Genomic DNA, 25,001 nt, shown 5'->3' with positions numbered 1-25,001 from the left:
ACAATTTACTTTTGCAACTTTTTATCTGCGGTATCAGATTGCCTACCAATATTTGCTGCTGCTGGACACTGCAACTACCTGAAATCTGCATATTTCTATGTCCAAGAAATGTCTCAACCCAAGGTTAGACATACTGATGTATATGACACATTTTCTAGGGGTTTGTATATTATATGATCCGCCGCAGCAACCAATGCTGGACAGGCCTTAGCTCTGATCTTGTGATTGCGCAGAGACAGGTGAGATCCCTAAAGTCATGGGAGTAGAATGACCGAAGAAATGCGTGCATTATGGACCATCTCCCTACCCACCACATTTGAGTACAACAGTGCCATGCAGGAATTCAGTGGCCTAAGCTACACAACAATTGATCGATGTCGAGAATCAACAGAAGCAAGGATAAAACGACATCACTCAGACCTGAAAAAGATAAAGGAAAAACTCCCCACATGAATGCTGTTCTTTCCAGACCCATCTTTGAGAAACATCATTACTGGTGTAGTTGCAGGTAAGGATGTGAATGTTCATGAGTTTGAGATTGTTCGGAATAAGGTTACTGAAACCATGAGCGGAAAACTTATTTTTGGGACCTCATTCAAACGGAAAGATCGAGCAAAAACATTCGCAAATGAATCCACCGTTAAACTCGGGCAAAGCCGAAGTATTGATCCTGCTTTGCTGTTTCAAAGATTTCTGGTTATGTCAAGCAAGAAGTCTAAAGAAGCTGTTGTGGCTTCTATTCCGTCTACTGAACTTATGTACTTGATGGCAAGCAGTTATGGTGCTAAGACAATGCACATCAGCGGTAGGGGAAAAAAGATCCACCCGACTATCTTCGGCGCAATCGAGTTTTCTGTAATGCTGTATGAAACTTTATGCCACGGCCTATGAAAATCTTAGACGCAGCCTATAAAAATAAGTCACGGTCCGGTGGGGGCCTGTCTTGTTAGTAACAGTAGCGGTGCCAAAAGTAAGATTTTGGCTAACTTTAACATTGAATTAAATACAAACTACTGAGGCTAGAGGGCTACAGTTTGGTATGCTTGATTATTGGAGGGTGGACGATCAACATATCAATTTGCAACTCTCTAGCCTCAGTAGTTTTTAAGATCTGAAGGAGGACAAGAAAAGTGCGGACGAGCAGACAAAGCCGTCTCAATAGTTTTCTTTACAGGAAACTAAAAAGGAAACTTTCTTAACTGATCTTGCAACAAACAAGGCCTAATTGATCTTGTGACTGAAGAACTACGGAAGAAGGGCTTTTCTGTAATTGATGCAGTGGGAGATGCAGACTTGGATATTATTAAGGCTGCAACCGAGGTATCATGTTGTGAGACCATAACCTTGGTAAGGGAGGATACAGACTTGCACATTCTTCTCTATGATGCTGAGGTAAGAAATAAGGGCCTGTATTTTCGTTCTGACAAGTCTGCAGTTCCCAAGGTGCATAATATTAGTAAAATTAAAAAATTCCTCGGTAGTGAAATGTGTTTTCTGTTGCCATTTATCCATTCATTCACAGGATGTGACACAACTTCCCGCGTTTTCAGTGTTGGAAAAGATCAGCGTTTCAGAAACTTGTGAATGGCGAATCAAACATTCCGACATGTGCGAATGTATTTCTGCTCCCAAATCAAGTAAACAGTGTCATAGAGAACCTTGGGAGCAAGTCATTGACACTTCTGTTTGGTGGCAAGAGTACTGATTCACTTTCATCTTTGCGTTACATGTATTGTTCAGAAAAAAAAAAAAATGGTTTCTGCTAAGTCATTTGTTATCCCAGAACACCTCGCACCCGCCAAGTCGTCGACAAAATATCATAGCTTTAGAATGTATTTCCAGACCAGTTTGAGAACTGGAAACGAAAGTGACATGAATGTAGTGGACTGGGGATGGAAACTGGAGGACAATCAGATTGGGCCAGTTATGAGCAAGAAAACTGCTGCACCAGAATGGTGCAGGTGGTCCACTGTAATCACAAATCTGCCCATCAAATGCGTTGCAATTGCAAAGGCTATGAACTACTATGCGCTTCTGCTTGTGGACCATGTCAGTTTGAGAACTGTGAGAATCTAAACAATCAAGTTTACAGTAAGGAGAAAGTGACAATGAATATTTGAGCCAATTTTTCAGGAATTTATAATATAGGATTTGTGATAACATTTTACCAGTAATCACTACACTAAGTTTGGTGGCCTTATTGGTTCCTCCATCTTAGATGATGAAAAATCTAATCACTTCAATGTACTGTTATTCAGATAAGTTGGTTGGATTTCCAGATTCCCGAAAAGGGATTTAGACACTAAATTTACGTGAGTAAAGTAAATTGAAATGTTTAATGGGGATTTTCATAATTTAGCAGCTATTTTTCTCCTCCATAATTGATTTTGCATTTATATACATGATCACTTCAGTTTACTGCAAGTCAGATAGGCTAATTGGATTGCAATATCCACAAAACACAAGTTTCTGTAATATGAGTTGAAATGAATAATGATTTGGCATAATGGTTTGGCAGCCATATTGGTCTTCCATCTTAGATTTTATAAATATGTAATCATTGTAATATACGGTGATTTAAATGATTTAATAGTAGATTCCTACAGTACCAAAACAGGAATTTAGACAGTAAACTTACCTGTGTTAAAAGGGTTAAAATGAGTAATTATTTTTTGTCTGTTTGGCAGCCATATTGATCGTCCATATTAAATTATGTATATATATATATGACTGGTAAAAGTGTTCTGTAACAACAGAATTCCATCTAATAAAAGGAGCCCATAAAAACACCAAAATGTAGAGAGAAAAGTACTATATAGTGTTCATTCAACCAACGCTTAAGAAGATTAAAGGAAGATTATCAGCGGGGGTGACCTAAATTGGCTTACTTGTGGACGAATCTCTTGGTATAAATACCACCTTTTCTGTAAACTTTTCTCATTCATATACCTGAAGAGAGAGACAGCAGTCTCTGAAATATAGTACTTTTCTCTCTACATTTTGGTGTTTTTTATGGGCTCCTTTAAGATAGGATATATATATATATATATATATATATTATATATATATATATAAATATAATATATATATATAATTAGATGTCTTCAATATACTATAATTCAGATATGCTCTTTAGATATCCAAATCCCTAAAACAGGTGTTTAGACACTAAATTTACTTGTATGAAATAAATTAGAATTAAAAAAGGAGGTTTTCATAGTATAAGTCCGCCATCTTGGATTTTGTGAGTATATAATCACTAAACTTTAATGCAGATATGCTACTTGGGCTTTCAAATCCCCAAAATAAGGTGCTAGGCACCAGCGTTACTGATCTAGTTTGAACAATGAGGAGTAGCGGGCATTTTAAAGATTGATCGGCTATTATGGACGCCATCTTGGAAATCAGACCTTTTGCACGATCAGATTGTGGTAGACTCTTGATTTGATATTAATTACACCTAATACTGTAACAACCAGTTGACAAACCTTTTCTAGCAGTTTTTCAGGGGTCAAACCTTATTTTCTGCCGACTATATGTTAATTCGTTAAACAGTATCAAGTCATGTTGCATCAAACATGATTATTCAGAAAATATGATTTTATTCGCCCATTGCTCTCCTCTCCTCCGGGAATAAATTAAAAGTATTTTGTATCCAAACCGATTCTAAGTCACAAAAGCAAATGCTGATACGTATCGGCACCATCCATATTTTGGTTGCTTTTCCTTCCATTGGGAGCAAACGGCAAATCCGCGCAATCCCTCTTCTCTACTGATGATAATGATAAACGAAAATAATCCAACATTCGTCTCCAGAAAACTTTCAACAAAGCAATAAGAAGCAGCAAGGAAGGCTTTCGTGAATTCTCCATCTGCTACGACAAAAACCCAGTAGGGACTGCAATTTCGCAAAAAAAAATATAGCAGACATAAATCATCGTAGTACATTTTCAGTTGAAGCTTTCTCGTGTTGCCGTTTGTTTTGATCTTCAATACTTTATTAATCCTGTACACGCCAAGGACTGAGTTAGAATTCCACGAGATTGGAACTTTTAATTTTTATTTCATTATCAAAAGTACAGAATTAGCATTATTTTTTCTAATGTTACTTCCTTTCAACCTTTCAAAGAAGGAACACACACACACACACACACAACCCAGAGAGAGAGAGAGAGAGAGAGAGAGAAACCCAAGAAAATATCGGTACTTTGGGAAATAACTAAGAAATATAAATGATTTTGTGCCTCTGTACACAATTTCAAAGAAAAATGTAACACACACACACAATATATATATATATATACATATATATATATATATATATATATCTATATATATATATATATATATATACACACACACATAAAGGGAGTTTTCACGTTCATGGACTATAGTAATCATTGCCTCTCGTTAAAAAGAAGGAACATGATAGAGAACTCAAGAATGGAAGGAAAGGTTTATTAAGGAATTTTGACTCGTGAAAGTTAGATGAATGGCGTAAAGTTCAATAGGGGAGGAGCAGTATGGTTCGTAAACAAGGGAAAGTGACTTGTGTATTGCGCATAGACCGTTTGTCATGAAGTAGTTTGTGGGTTGTATGAACCCGTAGAATACATACGCATATAATGTGAATTATGTTAAGACCAATTTTATATATAATATATATATATCTATAAATATTATGTATAGCATAATATATATTATATATATCTATATATATATTATATATATATATATAAAATATATATATATATATATATACATATATATGTATAATATATATATATATTATATATATATATATATATATATATATATATATATATATATATAATATAAATAAAGGTTTTTTTTTGCCACGAAGGAAAAAAATGAAAAAAAGAAACGAGTTAGCCGAGTACTTTCGGTCAGTAAAGGGTCCGAATAGGACCGAAAGTACTCGGCTAACTCGTTTTTTTCATTTTTTTTCCTTCGTGGCAAAAAAACCTTTATTTATACATAGCATCACGTTTTATATACTTCGTGATCAAGTTATTCATATATATATATATATATATATATATATATATAGGTATAATATGTGTATATATATACTATATATATATATATATATATATATATATAATATATATATATACATATATATATATTATACACACACACACACACACACACACGTATATATATATATATATATATATATATATATATATATTATATATATATATATATATATATATATGAAGGGCCTAATCATGGGCGTATCATATGTCATTATTTCTTCCTTTGTATGCATACATAAACGGGAAAGTGACTAGTTAGCTATAACAGTAGGCGCGGATTAAAGATACGCGTTGCTGGCATTCACTGTCTTGTTGAATGATTCAAGATTTGTTGCAGAGAGTTGTGAGAGCCTTTGAAAACATCCTTTGAAAGATGGATGTTAAGAGTAAATGTTTTTGAAAGGTTTGAAACGATTAAAACAATTTTAGCATTAATTATTACTGTATAATTTTTGTGAATGCTGAAGCAGGTTTAATGTTCAGTACAATATGTTTTCGTGAAAGATTTTGCCACCGAAGCATGTTTTAGCGTACTTATTACAGTCACATTAGAATATTAATTTGAATAACTGCAAGAAGAATTGTTTCGAGTTCTGCAACCACGTTTCTCTAATATTTTCCAATCAGTGGTTCCCAACTCAAACGAAATAATTGTAGATGAATTAACTCATTTCACCTTTTACTTCTTTGGTAATGTTAATGGTTATGCAGAGGGGGGACAGGGGAAATCTAAATTTTCGAGTGCCTTGATAATTCCTAATAAAATTGGTGTCCATACCGGCGGTCAAACCATTTTCAGGAACGTTATTATTTTTATTTCGCTTTAATTTTGAGAAGCTTTGCCATGAAAATGGCAATACATGAAGTCGTGCAAATAGTGTATTCCTTTAAAAACTGCTGAATCGAATTCGTAACAACACTAAGACCTAGAAAATATAAATATAGCAAGAAAAGGTTGCATTGCAAGATCATGGTGCTTTGTAAATTACCATTTTTAGTCAAAAAGAGATAAAGAACGACACCAAGATTCAGAGAATGTCCCTTGAAACAAAAGAGTCTGGTAATAATAATAATAATAATAATAATAATAATAATAATAATAATAACAATAATAATAAAGAACCATAGGAAAAGGCCCAGTAGAAGGAACAGAATTTTCCCATATAAAAGAAGAGCATTATATAATAAAAATAATAAAATATAAAAAACAGGAAAGACCCAATGGAAGGAACAGAATTTTCCCTTATATAAAAGAATAAAACTGGTGAAAACAATCATTAAAGTTACAATGAAAGGAACAGAATATGCCGCTATAACAGAAGAGCTCTGGTAATAAATGAAAAAAAAAAAATATATATACGGCGAAGACACAATGAAAGGAAGAGATAATCTGATACTAAGAAAGTCAAAAGCCGCCGTCTCCCCCGCTCGTGTGATGTTTGGAGAAAGTTCATCTGGCGACCTCTGGCACTGCTCGCTCGCTCGCTCGCTCGCTGGAAGCTAACGTCCGGGGAAGAAGTTGGAAGAGATTGTAGTCAGTGTAACTTTTAGCTTTAAGGTGCTAACGCCACCACGTGCTAGCTGGCTGCTTGTCTACCTGGCTTGCTGACTCGCTGGCTCCTTTACTCGGTTGCTTGTCTCTCCTCCAGTGATTTCAATTGGTGAAGCCTTCGAGAAAGAGTGAGGGAGAGAGAGAGAGATCGGTTATACTACTGTACCTGATCGTGCAAGTGACAGCAACACGGTGCGTGGGTGTGGGATCCGAAGATCAGTCAGTGAGAGAAATGTGATTATATAATTCTAAATGTATCTTTATATATATATATATATATATATATATATATATATTAATATATATATATAGTATATATATCCATCGTACAAATGTGTGTAATCATACATACAATGACTAAGATACATTACTTACATATTTATGTTGAAGATTATCGTGGGTTTAGCATCAGTTAATGTCATTTTAACGAAATCTGAAACAACTTTAAGCTTCAGTAGTAAATGACTTCGTGTGCATGCGTATATATATATATATATATTATATATATATATATATATATATATATATATATATATATATATATATATACTATAAAAATATATATATATATATATATATATATATATATATATATATATATATATATAACTATATTATATATAATACTGAATTATTAATTTGCACAATGCAATTGAGATTTATACATGTGAGAAATTTTCTTATTATTTGTATGTAACTTAAAATCTTGCCTTAGGTTTCCAGTTGGCAGTTCGTTCAAATTTTCTTGACTTTGATTCAGATTGTTTACCTTTTATATATCATGTTAAAATTTTCAGTTAAGGACACATTAAATATTTGTGCTTTCTGCTTAATGCCGTCGTTATGTCCTGTTCAAAACTTCAGTTATCTTAACTTATGGTTGATATTTCTAGAAGTATAAGGTTAAAATCTCTCCCATTTTCGATTAAAAGCGTGACAAAAAAAAACTGTATTCGTTTTAGTTAAAAATTTAACTTTTAAAACAGACAAAACACAAAACTTTAGTCTTTATAAACGTGATCATTTCAGTACTTAAAACCTTTTGATTAAAACTTCGAATAAAACTATTCCGACTTAATTACATTTTATTAAAGACCACAGCATAGGCGTTTATATTCCCAGTTAAGACCACTGAAAAGATTTCCATTTGAAGCAAAACTTACTCAGATTTATGCATTTCCACACTAGCAAATCATTTATACATATCGAGTTGAAACTACCGCAAAATCTTTTGCATATTTCAACTGGAGGTTTTTGGATGCATAGCATTCAACTTTGATTGCTAGTCGATTTTATCTATTCAGACTTTGCATTGATTTGCAAACGAAAATTTTGCAATGCACGGATTTACAAATTATGATATATATATATATATAATATATATATAATATATATTATATATATACATATATATATAGATATATATATATAATATATATATATATATATATATATATATAATATAATATGATTCAATTAAGTGAGCGTAATCTTATTCAATGCTCTAAAAGGTTTTTATTTTAGTTTTAATCGAAAGGTTTTAAGTATTGAAATAATCACATATGTAAATACTACATGTTTTGGTTTTTGTCTGTTTTAAAAGTTAAGTTTTTAACTAAAACTTATGTAAAGTTTTTTCCGCGTTCTTAATCGAAAATGGGAGAGATTTTGACCGTACAGAAAATATCAACCATTCATGAAGATAACTGAAGTTTTGAACAGGAAATAACGAAGGCATCAAGTAGAAAGCACAAATATTTAATGTGTCTTTAATTGAAAATTTAAACATGATATATAGAAAGTAAACAATGTGAATCGAAGTCAAGAAAGTTTTAACGAACTGCCAACTTAAAACCAATGTTTTTTCCTACCTTGCCTCAGCTTAAAGAAGAAAGGAAATAAGTAAATAGAAAAAAAAACGTATGAAAATCCTGAGCTTGATCTCAAAATCAAAGTCGATTTCTCGTCGAGGCGTCCGGAATGTTCGGTTGAGTTCTATTCACACCTGAGTTGCCGGGATTGTCAACACGGATCCGCGTCACGCAAAATCTGTATTTTCCGTGAGAGGACGAACGGAGCCGCGTCGTCTTCTCAACAGTTTCCAGTCGACGGGAGTGCATTTAAAAGCAGTTTTCCCCTTTTATTTTTTATTGCTCATTAACCTACTTCCCACTGTGGATGTGCGGTTATCTGCCAATCTGCATTATTTACATCATTCCGTGTTGAAAGTACTGAATATTGCTGTGCGCAGATATGCATTATGCACATAAGCGCGTGCATGCACACACACACATACACATATATGTATACTATATAATCAAATATACATATATATTTTTATAAATATATAATTGTATTATAAAAAAAATATTTGTATGGTATATTATTATATATATATTTTTATATTATATATATAATTATTAAATATATTAAATAATATTAATATATAAATGTAAATATATATGTTTATAGATAGATAGGATAGATAGATAGATAGATAGATAGATAGATAGATAAACCGATAGATACATAGATAGATTAAACTTTGCTGTATAGGAGCGATGACGACGTCATGTATACAGAATTGCCACTAAGTTCGAGAGGAACTTTGAGACAGTGATGAGAACCTCCAGTGAACTGTAAAAAGAAAAAAATAAATAAATAAAAAGAGAAAAATATGTTTTCATGGAGGATGTATGAGACATCCTTGGTTGTAGCAATCCAGTGAACTTTTATATAAGTATATACGTGTCTTATAATGAAATGAAATTTTGGATCCCGTTGAGAGACCAACTGATCAGCAGTGCCTAACTTTTCTTTTTGTTGATACTCATTCCCTTTTCATTTTGAAAGAAGTAAATTTTCTTGAACCGTATATTCCGATCCTTTTCCCGTCTGGGATAGAAGAAAAAAAAAAAAAAAAAAAAAAAAGAGTAATATTTTGTAAATCGATTTCTTTCCTTGCTCTCTACAGACCTACTCTTGAAATATTTCTAATTGAAAAATCCCGTTCTTTCCTTCTCCCACGACAATACTTTCTTCTTTCAGGTATTCTGGTTATGGTGTTTTTTTGGGTCTAGTGGTTTTTGTGTTTTTCAATTCTATGCCCTTCCTATAATTTTTGTTTTTGAAGTCAGAAAGGCAGAGTTCACTTAGAACTTTATTCGTTTATTTTCTGAGACTCTTGGAAACGTTCTCTTGCTGTAAGGCGTGTTCTACAGAGAAGTGATAACCCCGGTATATCATACTGCAGTACTTTTACTCTAACTTCTGCCGTTACTTAAATATGAGAAACTTTATTTAGGTTTAAATTCTTGTACAACTTTTTTAATCTACTTTTATGTTCTATTGATGTGGGTATTTTGGAGAATCTTTGACGCAGGCCTTTAAGTCTTTAAAGCAAGGGTTCTTAACAAGGGGTATCCATATCCCTGGGGGTATGAGAACCACAAGCTCGCGGTATGGGACTTGATCTCTGGATATTTGTATATATGTGATGTTAATGTGTTAAAATATACATGGATACATTTTGTAAATAAATAGACATTAAAACTATAAATGCTCTTGATTTTCTTGTAGGTTCTATCCCTAGCTATTCATAATTAATTATGTATTAAGTATAATAAATCATATTGTCAACAAATAGGACTTAAGTGGAGTTAAGCAAAGGGGGTGTGGAAGCACATTGGGTAATTCATTGGGGGCCAGGAGTCATCAAAAGGTCAAGAACCCCTGTTTCAAAGCATCTGGCAGAGTCTAAAATAAGTTCGTTTAGCCAAATTTCTCGCTTATAACTTGATGCCTCGTCTCTGTAAACTTATCCTAGCTTTGATCTTTCTGTTTTGCAACAGCAGTAAGGATCAGAGACGTACGTTCTTTTCCTTATTACTGGTGATGATATTTTAAAGGTCTTTTTCCTAATTCCTTTTCTTTTTCTCACTGATTTTCTTTTAGATTAAACTCAACAGTCCGTGTGTATTCTCCATTTACCCCAAAGACATCATTCTTGTTTACCCTATTTCACTTTGCAGCATCATTTTTAATTATGGTTTTGAGATGAGAGTCCTGTAAATTAAAACTCCCGTAAATCAGTGATCCTAGATGCTCAGGTCACTTCAGATTTCATAAAAAAAAATTAATTTTTTTTTTGTAACGGGCATATCTGCTTATAAATTTCATGTGTTTGCTACAATGTTGTAAAGTGTCTGTATCCTAGTGACTATTTACATACTGGCTTTATCCTTCCATTTCGGAAACATACCTAATATTTCTGATGTCCTTCGTTCGTAATTATGTTCTCGCTTTCTGTTGATTATCACTGTTATTTTGCTTATTACTTAATTTGAACCTCAGGAAGGTGTTCCCAATCACCCCAAGAAACCTTTAAGTTACCCCTTTAGTGTTTGGAGGTCAGTAACCTTTGGATTTCTGAAAGTTATTCCCCGACGAAGTCCTTCGCAATGACTCGATTCGGTAATGGTCTCTTTCCTTCTCATCCCAAGCTTTGAAATTCAGTCTTTCCATTTTGCCTAATTGCTGTTAATTACCGTGTCTTGATCAAAGGTTCGCAAGCCTTCTCTGAGGTTGGGCCATGGTCTCTCCCTTGCCATTTGTCTGGTTTTTCGTTTCGACTTTTAAAAGATCACTAGATTGTCCGTCCCTTCAGTATTTTTCCTGAAACTCTTGGTGCCTGAGATGGATGAGCTATCTTTCTTCTCACGGTCTGGTAGTGCAAGTAGTCGGCGCCTTCTGGGAAACAAGGAAAACATTTTCATGAAATCCGCTACGTAGAACATCGCCACTTGACGTGCAGGAAGCGTCGCAGAGATTAACAGAACGATTTGGGAAGAATTCGTCCATAATCATGACGATCATTACCGCCACACACACACACACACACACACACACACACACACACACACACACACACACACAGAGAGAGAGAGAGAGAGAGAGAGAGAGAGAGAGAGAGAGGGAAAGGAAGCGGTATCTGGCATCGTTTATAAATCTTTTAAGAGGAAGTTACTGTCGCTGCGTGGAAACTGCTGAAATATAATGATAGTTTGATGGCAAGTGTGTGGAGAGTAAATAAAATCTTTCAATAGTAGTGTCTGTTTGTGTGTCTAGGCAAGAAAGATTGACTCCCTCGACATGAAAGCAGATGAAGAATGCGTAACGATTTCATGATTAATTTTATTGGTGTCTTTCAAGAGAGAACAGGAAATACTGGTGCACCCTCTTTGGGTGCGCCTCAGTGGCGTGATCGGTATGGTCTTGGCCTGACACCTCGGTGGTCGCGAGTTCGATTCTCGGGCATTCCATTGAGGGGTTAGAGATGTGTATTTCTGGTGACAGAAGTTTACTCTCGACGTGGTTCTGAAGTCACGTAAAGCCGTTGGTTCCCGTTGCTGAATAACCACTGGTTCCATGCAACGTAAAAGCACCATACAAACAAACAAACAATCTTTGGGTACGGGAAGAGTGTGTAAATACTCAGCAAGCTGGTGAGCGTTCACTGATAAGGGGCAATAAGGAAAAAAAAATAATAATAAAAAATAAAATAAAAAAAGACTGTTGTATTATTTAAAAATTTCTAACAAGGTAAAACAAATATAATTCACCTAAGAATTTTAATGTAATGGAAGAGTGTAGGGAATGATTTGTTTTTGGAAGGTGTTTGGGAATGGATAAAAAGGAAATTAGTCGAGTGATGAAGAGCTTAGCCTTATATGAAAGCAAGTCTTATTACAGGAAAACTTGCTAATGTGAAGTATTACGAGCGATGGAAAATTGGGACAGTAATATTGTTTAAGCGTTCATGTTGGAAATTAAATAGCCCAACTGTATGTCCAAGAAAGAATGGTAATGTCACGCTCCCTTAATAAGTAGAGATCAAGTTATGAAGCTGAGATAGTTGATAAGGGAACGGTATTTTGACGAATGACTGCCAGGGCAAGAAGGGTATAAGGGTGAAACGAAAAAGAAGGTGAATAAAAACAGGAGCTTTTGGAGAACTGAGGATTAGATGCCCCCCCCCCCCCCCCCCCCTCCCCCCCCCCCCCCCCCCCCCCCCCCCCCCCCCCCCCCCCCCCCCCCCCCCCCCCCCCCCCCCCCCCCCCCCCCCCCCCCCCACCCCGCCCTTCTTTTTCATATTTGTCACTAGCAAAGTTCTCTGTCAGTAGTCTAAATGAATCTCCAACAAGTAGAGCCAGCGCTGGGTTGTTTGAACTTTCATCTCTGCCGAAATAACCAATAGGTTTGCCTTCGTCGTTAAGCAAACTTCACTGACTCTGCTGATGGTTCATTATTTTCATTGGAGTCTCTCTCTCTCTCTCTCGCTTATATTCATTGTCGTTACAAATTTCTCCTCTTTAATTTTTAACTGTTATCTCTTTCAATGTATAGCCTGATATTGTATGTTCTTCAATTAACTGGCAAATTCTCTCTCTCTCTCTCTCTCTCTCTCTCTCTCTCTCTCACACACACACACACACACACACACACACACACACACGCGGGAATATCTTCGTTATTCTCGCTGGCCAGTCTTTCTCTGTTTTGTTCAAAACTTTCCTTTCATATAAAAATCAAACTCTCTCTTCATTGTCATTTGCAAGTTCTCCATTCCCGTTAATTATCAATACTTTCATTTGAAAATCTCTATTAGTTTCTGTTGATGCTCTCTCTCTCTCTCTCTCGCTCTCTCTCTCTCTCTCTCTCTCTCTCTCTCTCTCTCTCTCATCAAAACAACTAAGCCACCACTTGTCGTGAAAGATTAACAGTTTTATTTTTCGTGCACTGCTTCTATTTGTCAGTTACTTTGCGCCGTGTTTCTCTCACTCGCTTGGTTTCCGCATCTCACTATATCCCATTTATTGCCAGATAATTCAAAATGGCAAAGGTTGTTACAGATTTCAGAAACGCGTCCTACTTTTATACAGCCTCTGTTCCCCGACTACCGATCTCAGGGTCCGGGTTCGATTCTCCGCTCTGCCAACGCGAAATCTGAGGAATTTATTTCTGGTGATAGAAATTCATTTCTCGATGTGGTCCGGATCCCACAATAAGCTGTAGGTTCCGTTGCATAAAAATATCTTATCCTTCGGGCCAGCCCTAGGAGAGCTGTTAATCAGCTCAGTGGTCTGGTAAAACTAAGATATTCTTAACTTTACAGCCTTTGAATCTGAAAGTTTGTCCTGGTTGTCTAGACCAATGTCAGATCATTTTCAGAGGAGCAGTTAATTAAATGACAATATTTCTTTGTGGGTTGAAATTCCCAAACCAACAAAGGCTTTCCTAGACTACTTTTTTCATGTTCCAAAGCTACATTTTCCAGATTATTTCGGAAACCCCAGTGACTTTCCCCTCTTCGCGAATATGGTACTATTTTCATCTGGATTGGGCGCAACTGTTCATTCTTTGCCCATCTTTTGATTGCCTTTTTCGGTTCTGGGCGATACACTGACGCTACTTTGCTAATCTAATAGATATTTTATAAGTAGGAATTATTGCGCTGAATCAGTTAACCGTATGTAAGGGACTTCGGAAGCAAGAAATTCAAACTTTTGTGCTTTAATGGATTTCTCTACTGGAATTTGGAAGAGAATATTTGGATTTTGCTGCAGTCAGGATGGCGTGGAAATTGGCTTGTTAAATAATCAGATTACACACACACACATACACACACACACATACATATATATATATATATATATATAATATATATATATATATATATATACATACACTGCCGTACAGTGGCTGGCACACTGAGGCAGGGCCAGAATACATATATACATACATATATATATATATATATATATATATATATATATATATATATATATATATGTATATAAAAATATATATATATTTTACTTATAAATATGTATATATATATATATATATGTATATATATATATATATATATATATATGTGTGTGTGTGTGTGTGTGTGTGTGTGTGTGTGTGTGTAGAATCTACTGGCCACTTTTTTACCAGATACATATTAATAGCCACAGAGACCTCTTTGTAGATTATGGGACCTTGGTTCGTTTCCCAGTACCGGACATCACAATTTCTTCAAAAACTTCTTTGAACTTGGATCTTCAGGATTTGTAGTGACAAGCGTATCCAAAATAACAGCAAAGAATTCAACATGTTAAGAGGGCATTGTGGCTATTACAGTTGCATATGCATATATATATATATATATATATATATATATATATATATATATATATATATATAATGGTACATTCAACCAACTAGGCTCTGTCATTTTTATTGCAGTAAGATATACATACATTATGTGCTTAAAGAATCACGTGACTTCATGACATAAGCGAATACCACAGGAAAAATAATAGTCATAAATTCTTATTCGCTTATAACACACACACACACACACACACACACACACACACACACACACATATATATAGGGCTTGTGCCTTGTATGATAAGGCGCCCTATGAGGTAATGTTAGACTAGCGATAATCTTACGCTAAGTCGGTTGGTATTGCACTTCCATCTTCAATGGAGTGTCTGGGGGTTTGTAGATCATTTACGAATGTCGGTATTATCTTGTTGGTTATTACGACGATGTGTTAAACTCATGGTGAGGAGGTTCTTGTAGAAAACACGAAATATAAAACTATATGTATTCTTCTGAAGTTTTACATGCTGAAGATCAGATATGATTGTACAAGTCTTCTAATAACGATAGCTTGATCGCTTCTGCCAATGATGATGGCTAATCCTATTCCTCTACATGATAAAGCTTAGGTAAAGAGGTACAGGTCTTCTAATGACGATAGCTAACTCTGTTCTGCTCGTCTACCATCTCTGTTACAAGTTATGAAGGAACAGACAGTAGTTCGAACATATGAACATACATACAAATGACATAGTTTCATACGAACACAAAATGAGACACGCTACAGATCACGTAGGCCGTTTGAATTATAGGTCGGGGTAGTTGTCTCAAGCAGGGAGCTTGGACTAATGTTTATAAACAATTGAATGACTACAGGTGACGGCATGTTATCTTAGCCTACATACTTATTGTATACGTCATCTTTAGCGTCTCTAGTCTGATCACATTCCTGCAAGCAATCTGGTTGACCTCTTTAGTTTTAGACTTTTATATATATGGACAACATTCCATATTTTTTATTATGTAAACACTTACATCAGCTCGGTCAGCTACCAAAACCAACTACTGAATATTACTCAAACTTGACTTGCATTTGACTTATAGGAGTGTGATACAGACACTATGTGAATATATATATATATATAAGTAAATAAAAATTCATGGTATACATGAATTGATTCAAGTAGTAAATATAAAACAATGATTATTGGTAAATAATAGTGATCACGTGATATATAATGATACAGTTTTTTCACTTCATCTCATTAAGATACATATGCTACAGAAAATACTAATGTACTCTGATAATTGCATAGAATGAAGATTAATATGGTAAAAACATATTTAACTGATAAAAATTTTCATATATGAATTGATAACATTATTAATGTTTATGCTGACTGATTCATTAATCAATATACTAACTCATATATAACTGCAGATATTGGTAAGATAAAAGGTAACAGATTGATTATAGGCTACCTGATTTGTTTATACATATGTATATGGATTCATATAATTATGATTAATATATGTGCACTTTAAATAGATTCCTATTGCGTACACGCAAAGATATATTTAGATTCTGTTATTTATGATCATTTATATATAGATTCCTAGTGCGTACACGCAAAAAATATATTTCGATTCTGTTATTTATGATCATTTATATATAGATTCCTAGTGCGTACACGCAAAAAATATATTTCGATTCTGTTATTTATGATCATTTATATATATATATAGGATACATGATACTTTATATATATAGGATACATGACCGAGGTTATACTACTTCACTTTTAACTAGCGTTCGAACAACTTTTCGTCCATTACACAGTTCCAGACAACCACCTATAGCCCAATGAAACGGCCTATTTCACAGGGTTAAAACAAGGGGAAAATTTGCCTGGGCGGGTCCAACGTTCTATATTGCGCTCATACTTATTCTCTGCATCCTAAGCTACACGATTACGTTCGCGATGAATAGATCATCCCAGCACGAGTCCTTCGCCAGCAAAGTAGAGTTGAATATCCTTCGGGTCGTAATTGTCGGAAGTATGTCCCTTTCTGTAGTCGATTTCCGACAGTAGCCGGAGCGTTCCGCATTAAAACGAGATTAACGACGAGATACGGTGTCGGTCGAAGAAGTCCATGATGGTGCTTATTCCTTTCACATTGTAGGCGGTTGTTACTCGACTGCCGTCGTCCGCAGCGACGAACGATTTTTCGAAGTTGCGATGTGAAACTCTCGTACTGCAGGATACTGTAACAGGTTCCATTAATCAGCCTGCAAGTGAAATTATACTTGTCACAAGGGCAAAGTAAATTCAGACGACATCCAAATACAGGGGAGGGGAGAGAGCCATTTAGACCAGACTTAACCCACATGAATTCGCTGATATTTTGGAATTCAAAAGAGTCCGCTGTACAAACTTTTTTATCCATGGCATTAACAATGAGTGAACCTATCCAGGTCTATGAGGACTGTAAAAATATCCATAATTATAAAAAATAAACAGATATCAATACGAATCCCAAAGAAAATTCGATATTACTGGTAGTAAGTTACTAGACAAAGAAGTGGAAAACGGAGCTATTTGTAAGATTGCCAGGCAACATAAGAGTCAAAGAGAAGATTAATCATGATTCTGTATTTCTCTATGCTAACTGAAATTAAGTTGTGATAAAATCTGATCCTATGTGCCCTAACAAAAGTTTCATATTCAATTTTCTCGCGCGCATCCTCTGAGGTTAATTTTTAAAAACTTTATTAATAGGTAGGAGATGCAACGAAAAAAAACCCACTATGTAACTAATTTCTATATAAACTTTGGGTTTTTCAAGAAAATGCGACATTTTCCCCATGACTGGATACTTTCTAAATGTCTATGAGGTTCAGAAAAAAAAGAAAAATTAATTCATTTTGATGTTATAGAAATTCTATTCCTTATTTTGTTTATTAATTTTAAAATGATTGCAAGTTGTATTGCGCACACCGATAGACACTTGTACCTAACGTCTGCCTTGCCCATGAGAAGTTCGGGCTAAGCATTCCTTTCTCCAGTCAATCTGCTTTTGCAAGCGCGAGATGAAGCCTGTGTAAGCAGATTATTGAGGTTAAAAGGAACAAATGCTGATACGGCAATGATGACGTCGTCACTTGGCAGGAGATTGCTCTCAGCCAGCTAAGAGTTACGTTACTTGCTGCAATAAATACGACTTTAGGATAAATTTATTATCTTTTAATACTCGACCACACGAAAAGAATGTCTGAAAAAAAACAGTACCAAAATTGAACAATATATTAGTTTTCATGTTGGAAATCTGCATAATTGTAATTATGTGAATTAAATATTCCTTATTCAAACTATATGAAAAAGGTTTCCATACAAATTCTATATATATTATTAGCCCTGTATAAGATTCATATAGGATTATTTCATAGATAACATTTTCACTTCTAGACTTCCTGACTTTAAAATCTCTTTTATTTTATTTTTTTATTTATTTATTTATTTATTATTATTATTATTTTTTTTTTTTCATTGACTACGAATATAAATCACCGGGACAGACAATATGTCAGTAGGTTTTGGATATGTATTTGAACTTTTAGCTTATATGTCATTGCTAAATATATACGCATATATATTTGGATATTTAATTAATCTATGGTTACGTTTTGCTTATTGATTTTTATCGTGATTCCTTTTTTATTATAATTTGTAACCCTTCCGACTTCTTACGGATGTATTATATTGACTCCACTTGTATCCATATTTATTTATTTTTTTATATTTATTTATTTATATATTTTTTATATATATTTGATAAATTAATGGTTGGCTTGAATATGTGGAAAAGTGTTCTAGCGGCGTACCGTATAAGGCTACTTGCGGCATCAATTCTATAGATACAAGATATAAATGATAAAGGTATTTAAAACCGCGAGAACCGCTATAATCCAGTTCGGATCCAATATCACGAGTTGTAACTCGTAAGACATTGACACTTCCTATTTAATTATCCGGTATTCTACCAAACCGATTGACTCTGGGTGATAAAATATATTATTGGTTTTCTTAATGGAAAGGAATTCACACAACGTGTTAAGGAGATTATTATTGATTTACACCACCCGAGTCACAGATTATTATGTGTTGAATTCCATATTTACTGATTTAGCACTCATAAATATTCCTAACGCACTCAATTGCGGTGTTTGTTTTTAGTGCTATTAATTCTATATAACGTGTCAAGGAACTATTAACACTAAGAAGTGTTTATTCCCTCTGTCAGACTCGTAACTCTGTTAATAATTCTAAGTATATTCTTTCAAGGATTGATTTGGCACAGGATAGGCCCCTAATCTGACAGGTGTCTTAGTGTATCCTTGTTTCATGACACGTGTTTACAATTAGTTATGTGCTTTTTATATCTGTAAGCATTGTAGGCCAGTAAAACAGTGATTTGGCTTTCTGTGACATAGGAGGGAACCCTGGATGACGGAATGCAACCAGTTTATGACGACTGGTATGAAAGAGATTATTATTACTACCTGGTCGTTAGTCATCTGCTGTGTTCTTCGGGTTTTCCTCGTCACGGTCCTACATATAATATTACATTTGATTACATTATTCTGATACACATACTTTAAATATATTTTTGCTTTAGGGTTTCTGCTCGAAGTGTTTATTGGTTTGCTTAGCCGCTGACCCTGTTTCCGTTCGAAGTGTTTATTGGTTTTGCTTAGCTGCTGACCTTGTTTCCGTTCGAAGTGTTTATTGTTTGGTGTTTATTGTTTTGCTTATCACTGTTGACACTTGCTTTGTTCAGTTTGTAACAGTTCTGCGCTCCAACCCAGATATTCAATGGTCGCGATCTCTTGGGTTAAGGAATTTTCTTGTTGATACGGTTTTTCACAATAGGCACGGATGTTTCTATATCTTTTAGTCTAATTAATGGTTCTTTGCTGTTATGGTGCGGGATTGCGGGATAATGCGTCAACTATGATATTTGCTTTTCCCAGGTAGATATCTTATCTTGGCTCCAAAGACCTGAATGATCATTTGTCACCGAGTTCCTTTTGGACTGTGATTAAAGCCTTTGAAAAACTCGGTAAAGGACTCATGTTCAGTAAGGACTTTATCAGGATAGCCAATATATTATGAACTTAAAATGCTTAACTAGTGAGTTAAACAAGATTACCTAGCCCTTCCTTGCTATTACTGCATATTTACTTTCAGAGGGCTTTAGTTTACGTGAATAAAACAAAGCTATAGGGAAGAACTGTTTATCATATTACTGAAGTAGTATCCCTCTTACCCCTTGGTCTGAGGCGTCTGTTGCAATAAAAAAAAATTCCTTATTTAAATCAGGGATTTTTAAGTTAGGTAAGCTGCATTTTCCGCTTTTAAGATATCGAACGCCTGTTGATGCTTTTCAGACCATAATAAATCTACGCTCTTCTTCGTAAGATCTGTTAAAGGAGCTGTCATGATTGAAGAGTTACATATTTACATACGATTGTAATACCCACTACAGCGCAAAAGTGCTGTATCTCCCCCTTTTACGTTAATAAGTACCGGACAGTTATGAATAGCCTTGACCACCTTACCATGGACTACTTTTAAGACCTTGACCAGACACATAAAACCTAGATAAACATGTTCGGTTTTAAAAAACTCACATTTAGATATTTTACTCTGAGATTATTTGTCTACTTTATGTGAATGTACTTCTAAGGTATTAGAAAAGATTACAAGATCATCCATATAGGCATGTAGGTTATCCCCTAAAAGTCTCCAAACACTATATTGTAATTGGGGCGCAACGTAAGCCGGAGGCATACGTAAAAAATTGATAATGTCCCTGAGTTTGCTTGAAACTGAGTATGATGTACAATCACTTAGGTAATGGTATCTGGTAAAAGCTTTTAAGTAAGTCCAAGCTGTGAAAAATTTATTCTAACTAACAGAGATAAGATGTCGTCGCTACATGGCACTGGAAACTATCGGGAGTCGTTTCCTTGTTTAAGCGACAGAAATCTACGCAGATACGCGAAATCCGATCTTTTATTGGCAGACATTTGAGGGAAAAATTATATGGGCTTATTTGATTTCCTAATGACTCCTATTACTAACATTTTTCAACTTCGTCATTTATCTCTATTTTGAAATTTCATTGAGAATCTATAACGAAGGTACGTAAATAGCTTTATGTTTGTCCTTAGACCGTGTTTTGTGTTAAATTACATCCGTTTTTCCCAGAGATCACTCGCTAGTGGAGAAACTTCCTGGTATTCAGGTAAAAGATAAAAAAAAATTTCTGCTGAATCACCTCTGCTTGAATGACTTTACTGATATTACTTTAGATAGATTATCAGAGAGATTCATCCACGACTGGTTGGGCGGGATTAAAAGTTAGCAACAATAAAAGAAATGCGTATTTATATGTATAGGTTTTTGTGGATTACTATATTAACTTGTTTGCAGCGAGTCAACCGTGTCTAGGGCTTTGTTCGCGGAAATCGTTATATTTCAGAGTGTCGGGAAGGATTAAAATTTCATTTCCCAGCAAAGTCTTTTTTACACGCACTAAGACATTCGAGGGTGCATGCTTCTCGAGATTTTGCGTGCAAAGTGCGACTGCGGTTGTGGGAGATTCTGTTGGGTCATTTGAAACAATGTTTACGATTTATGAGACAAATGTATAGTTCCTTTATATAAGTTATTATTTGATTAACTGTCTCATTTTTTTGTTCAAACGGATTTTAATATGTTTGAAGGTTTATAGGATTTCCCTTTGATAAACACGCCTTATTTTGCAGGATGTAAGTTAATATTTTGTATACCCCTAGATGAATCTTACAATTACACTAGATACAGATCAATGTTTTTTATAACTATAGAGGTATCTGTAAACGCTCGCTTATCCGGACTTCTCATTAGGGAAGTTCGAACAACAGACGGTGAGTCCGTAAATACAGGATATTACGTGTACTAAAGGAATAAACAAGATATTCTAATTTTTACGGCGCGTACAGTCGGGCTTTATCCACCACTACTTATAATAACTTACGTATTAAAAAAAAAACGAAAACCTGCTCTGATTACTTTATACGGTCGTGTGTTTCATAGGAAAAATCCTTTTTAATTCAAAAAGATACGGTATGTATGAATCAACATCGCTTTTCCCCACTCTGCTAGAGTCGCTTATTGTATGGAATTTGCTATGCTTTGAAAACTTCGGCAGTTTTTGACTGACCTTGACCGCTTGACTAGGTGACACAGTCACCGAGTTTGCTTGTTTGATTCTGAACGGGCTACTGTTTCTATTTTTTTTTGTAATAATTAAGATCCTTCTCTTTATTACCATCGGCAACGTATTGTGTGTTTTTAGCATTATGTTGCTGGTTACGTATAAAGCAATGAATGACGAACTATTAGGAACTGAGCGATTACTAATAGACAAGTTATCACTACTGCATTCAATATTAACTGTTTGTACTTCATTCTTTGCTAAAATTTGAAATAGTGAGGGATCCTGGTCAGCGCATTTAGCCTGATGAAAGTTTTTTACAGACATGTTATTCCTTGCAATCCAGCCATATTTTTAAAGTTAAGTTGAGTCATTGAGGTTTGATATTTTATATAACTAAAAAAACTCAAGGCTAAAACTGCGAGCGGGACTTTGCAAAGGAGCATTTATTGTCATGACCCGAAATAGTGTTACCTCTAATTTATATAGATTTGTACGGGTGTTCCACTTGTTTTTTTGTGTGTTTTCTAATCACTACGGTGCTTAACGACCCTATCCATGCATCTGTATAAATACAGACGTCCACTGCGTAAACGCATATTCACTGTTTAATATGATTTGTTACGTAAGGGATTAATAATCACCCAAAATGATAAAATTAACATAGTATATGATTATGATATTTCAGTAGAACTTCTGGAAACAGACACTCAAAGATAAAAACTCGCAGTAGCGAAATCTCAATGATGTTGATAATTTCTGTAAAAAAGTAAGATTAAGAATGTCTCGTAACTTCAGCCACAGGAATAACGAAATTCGACCTGCAAAGGAAACACTCAAAGTTACTCAAATGAATAAATTGTACTTAGCTTGCTTTTGTGGGAAGTCACGGTGTTCCGATAACGACACACGGCCTTGGTCCTCCTTCTCTATTTAGCGGATGACCTGGTTTGGCTTCAGTTTCCCCCGTGCGCGTTGTTTCGATGATTCGAGCCCTTGAAAATCCGATGCTGCAGACACGTTCGGTATGTTTCTTGCAGTGCCGGAAACGCTCACTAACGATGTTTTCTTGAATGATTCTAATGAGAGACGAAGTTTCCGTTGCCGTAGGAAAAGGACACGTCGGTTTTTGTTTCTTGAAGTTATTCACTAAACGATGATACTAAGTTGGTTGAAGAATCTGTTGCTTTCGTCGTCGTTGAAGAGTTCTTATTGTTTTCTGAAGTCGCTCACTAACGATGATACTAGGTTGCTTGAAGAATCTGCTGCTTCCGTCGTCGTTGACTTCTTATGATACATGATTTATTATTCTTGGTTTTTCTTCGTAGGGACGTTGTAGAGTTCGTCTGGTACGCTGGCCACCAATATTAGGGCTTGTGCCTTGTATGATAAGGCGCCCTATGAGGTAATGTTAGACTAGCGATAATCTTACGCTAAGTCGGTTGGTATTGCACTTCCATCTTCAATGGAGTGTCTGGGGTTTGTGCTAGATCATTAACGAAGTCGGTATTATCTTGGTGGTATTACGACGATGTGTTAAACTCATGGTGAGGAGGTTCTTGTAGAAAACACGAAATATAAAACTATATGTATTCTTCTGAAGTTTTACATGCTGAAGATCAGATATGATTGTACAAGTCTTCTAATAACGATAGCTTGATCGCTTCTGCCAATGATGATTGCTAATCCTATTCCTCTACATGATAAAGCTTAGGTAAAGAGGTACAGGTCTTCTAATGATGATAGCTAACTCTGTTCTGCTCGTCTACCATCTCTGTTACAAGTTATGAAGGAACAGACAGTAGTTCGAACATATGAACATACATACAAATGACATAGTTTCATACGAACACAAAATGAGACACGCTACAGATCACGTAGGCCGTTTGAATTATAGGTCGGGGTAGTTGTCTCAAGCAGGGAGCTTGGACTAATGTTTATAAACAATTGAATGACTACAGGTGACGGCATGTTATCTTAGCCTACATACTTATTGTATACGTCATCTTTAGCGTCTCTAGTCTGATCACATTCCTGCAAGCAATCTGGTTGACCTCTTTAGTTTTAGACTTTTATATATATGGACTAACATTCCATATTTTTATTATGTAAACACTTACATATATATATATATATATATATATATATATATATATATATATTATATATATATATATAATTAATTATATATAATATACATATATATATATATATATTTATATATGCATATCTATCTTTCCTACCACAGGTATTTTAACCTAAGAAAATCAACATCTACGGCTTATATCTAAAGTAAGTGTACAATATAAAGACGACCACCTTAAGCTAAACTTTAACAACAGTGCTAGTGTCATGAGTGTCTAGTGACAAACTCGGATCGTAATAACAGTACGGAAAACCGCTGTCCGTAGAGTGCAGTAGTGAATGCGCCAGCCTTCCTCGGGATTTAGGCACGAACTTTCTAAATAAAGGCGACTAATGTTGCCATTAATTACTGTCCCGGGTCAGCACATGAGTTTTACCCGGTAAAAGAAGAAGAAGAAGGAGAACAAGAACAAGAACAAGAACAAGAACAAGAGGGAGAGAGAGTTAGAGATAGAGATAGAGATAGATAGAGGAGTCCAGGGAATCAGGTTCGCGTTCTAATCTCCTCCAAAGCAACTTCAGATTTGTGGATGGTCATCGTACCGACTTAAAGTAAGTGAAGTTTGCATTTTCAAACTGTTTGAAGTGCTGTTGAATAATGGATTGATTACCTAGTGGATTAATGCCTTTTGAGGCAAGACGCTACTTGGAAAAGGATAAAATCTAAACATAATGTCCAGTGTCTTTCTGGCAATGTGTGGGGTTGATAAACTATTCTCTTATATATTTTTTAAAGACAGAGACAATTATTTGCAATAAGGAGATGATCATTTAAAACTTAATGTTAGGTGAAGATGGTGACGTGTTGAGTTGTGTCCCT

At 35.0% G+C, this 25,001-nt stretch overlaps 1 protein-coding gene across 6 annotated transcripts in view; it reads left to right on the top strand.

The window, feature by feature from the left end:
- LOC135223709 (peroxidase-like) overlaps window positions 1-25,001 on the top strand; it is a 214,887-nt gene that overhangs the window by 58,520 nt on the left and 131,366 nt on the right. The window contains exons 1-2 of one of the 6 annotated variants that reach the window (XM_064262441.1): window positions 6,616-6,807; window positions 24,285-24,733. The exons of 1 other annotated variant lie outside the window; for it this stretch is intronic. The gene's annotated coding sequence lies outside the window, so the exon portion shown is untranslated. Of the gene's footprint in view, window positions 1-6,615; window positions 6,850-24,284; window positions 24,734-25,001 lie in introns of those variants that run through there. 4 more of the 6 variants (XM_064262440.1, XM_064262437.1, XM_064262438.1 and 1 more) reach the window with 4 other exon arrangements.

The sequence above is a fragment of the Macrobrachium nipponense genome, chromosome 10 (genome assembly GCF_015104395.2).
Source record: "Macrobrachium nipponense isolate FS-2020 chromosome 10, ASM1510439v2, whole genome shotgun sequence".
NCBI lineage: Eukaryota > Metazoa > Arthropoda > Malacostraca > Decapoda > Palaemonidae > Macrobrachium > Macrobrachium nipponense.
Note: the sequence above shows the minus strand (reverse complement) of the source record. Positions and strands in the feature narration are given on the sequence as shown.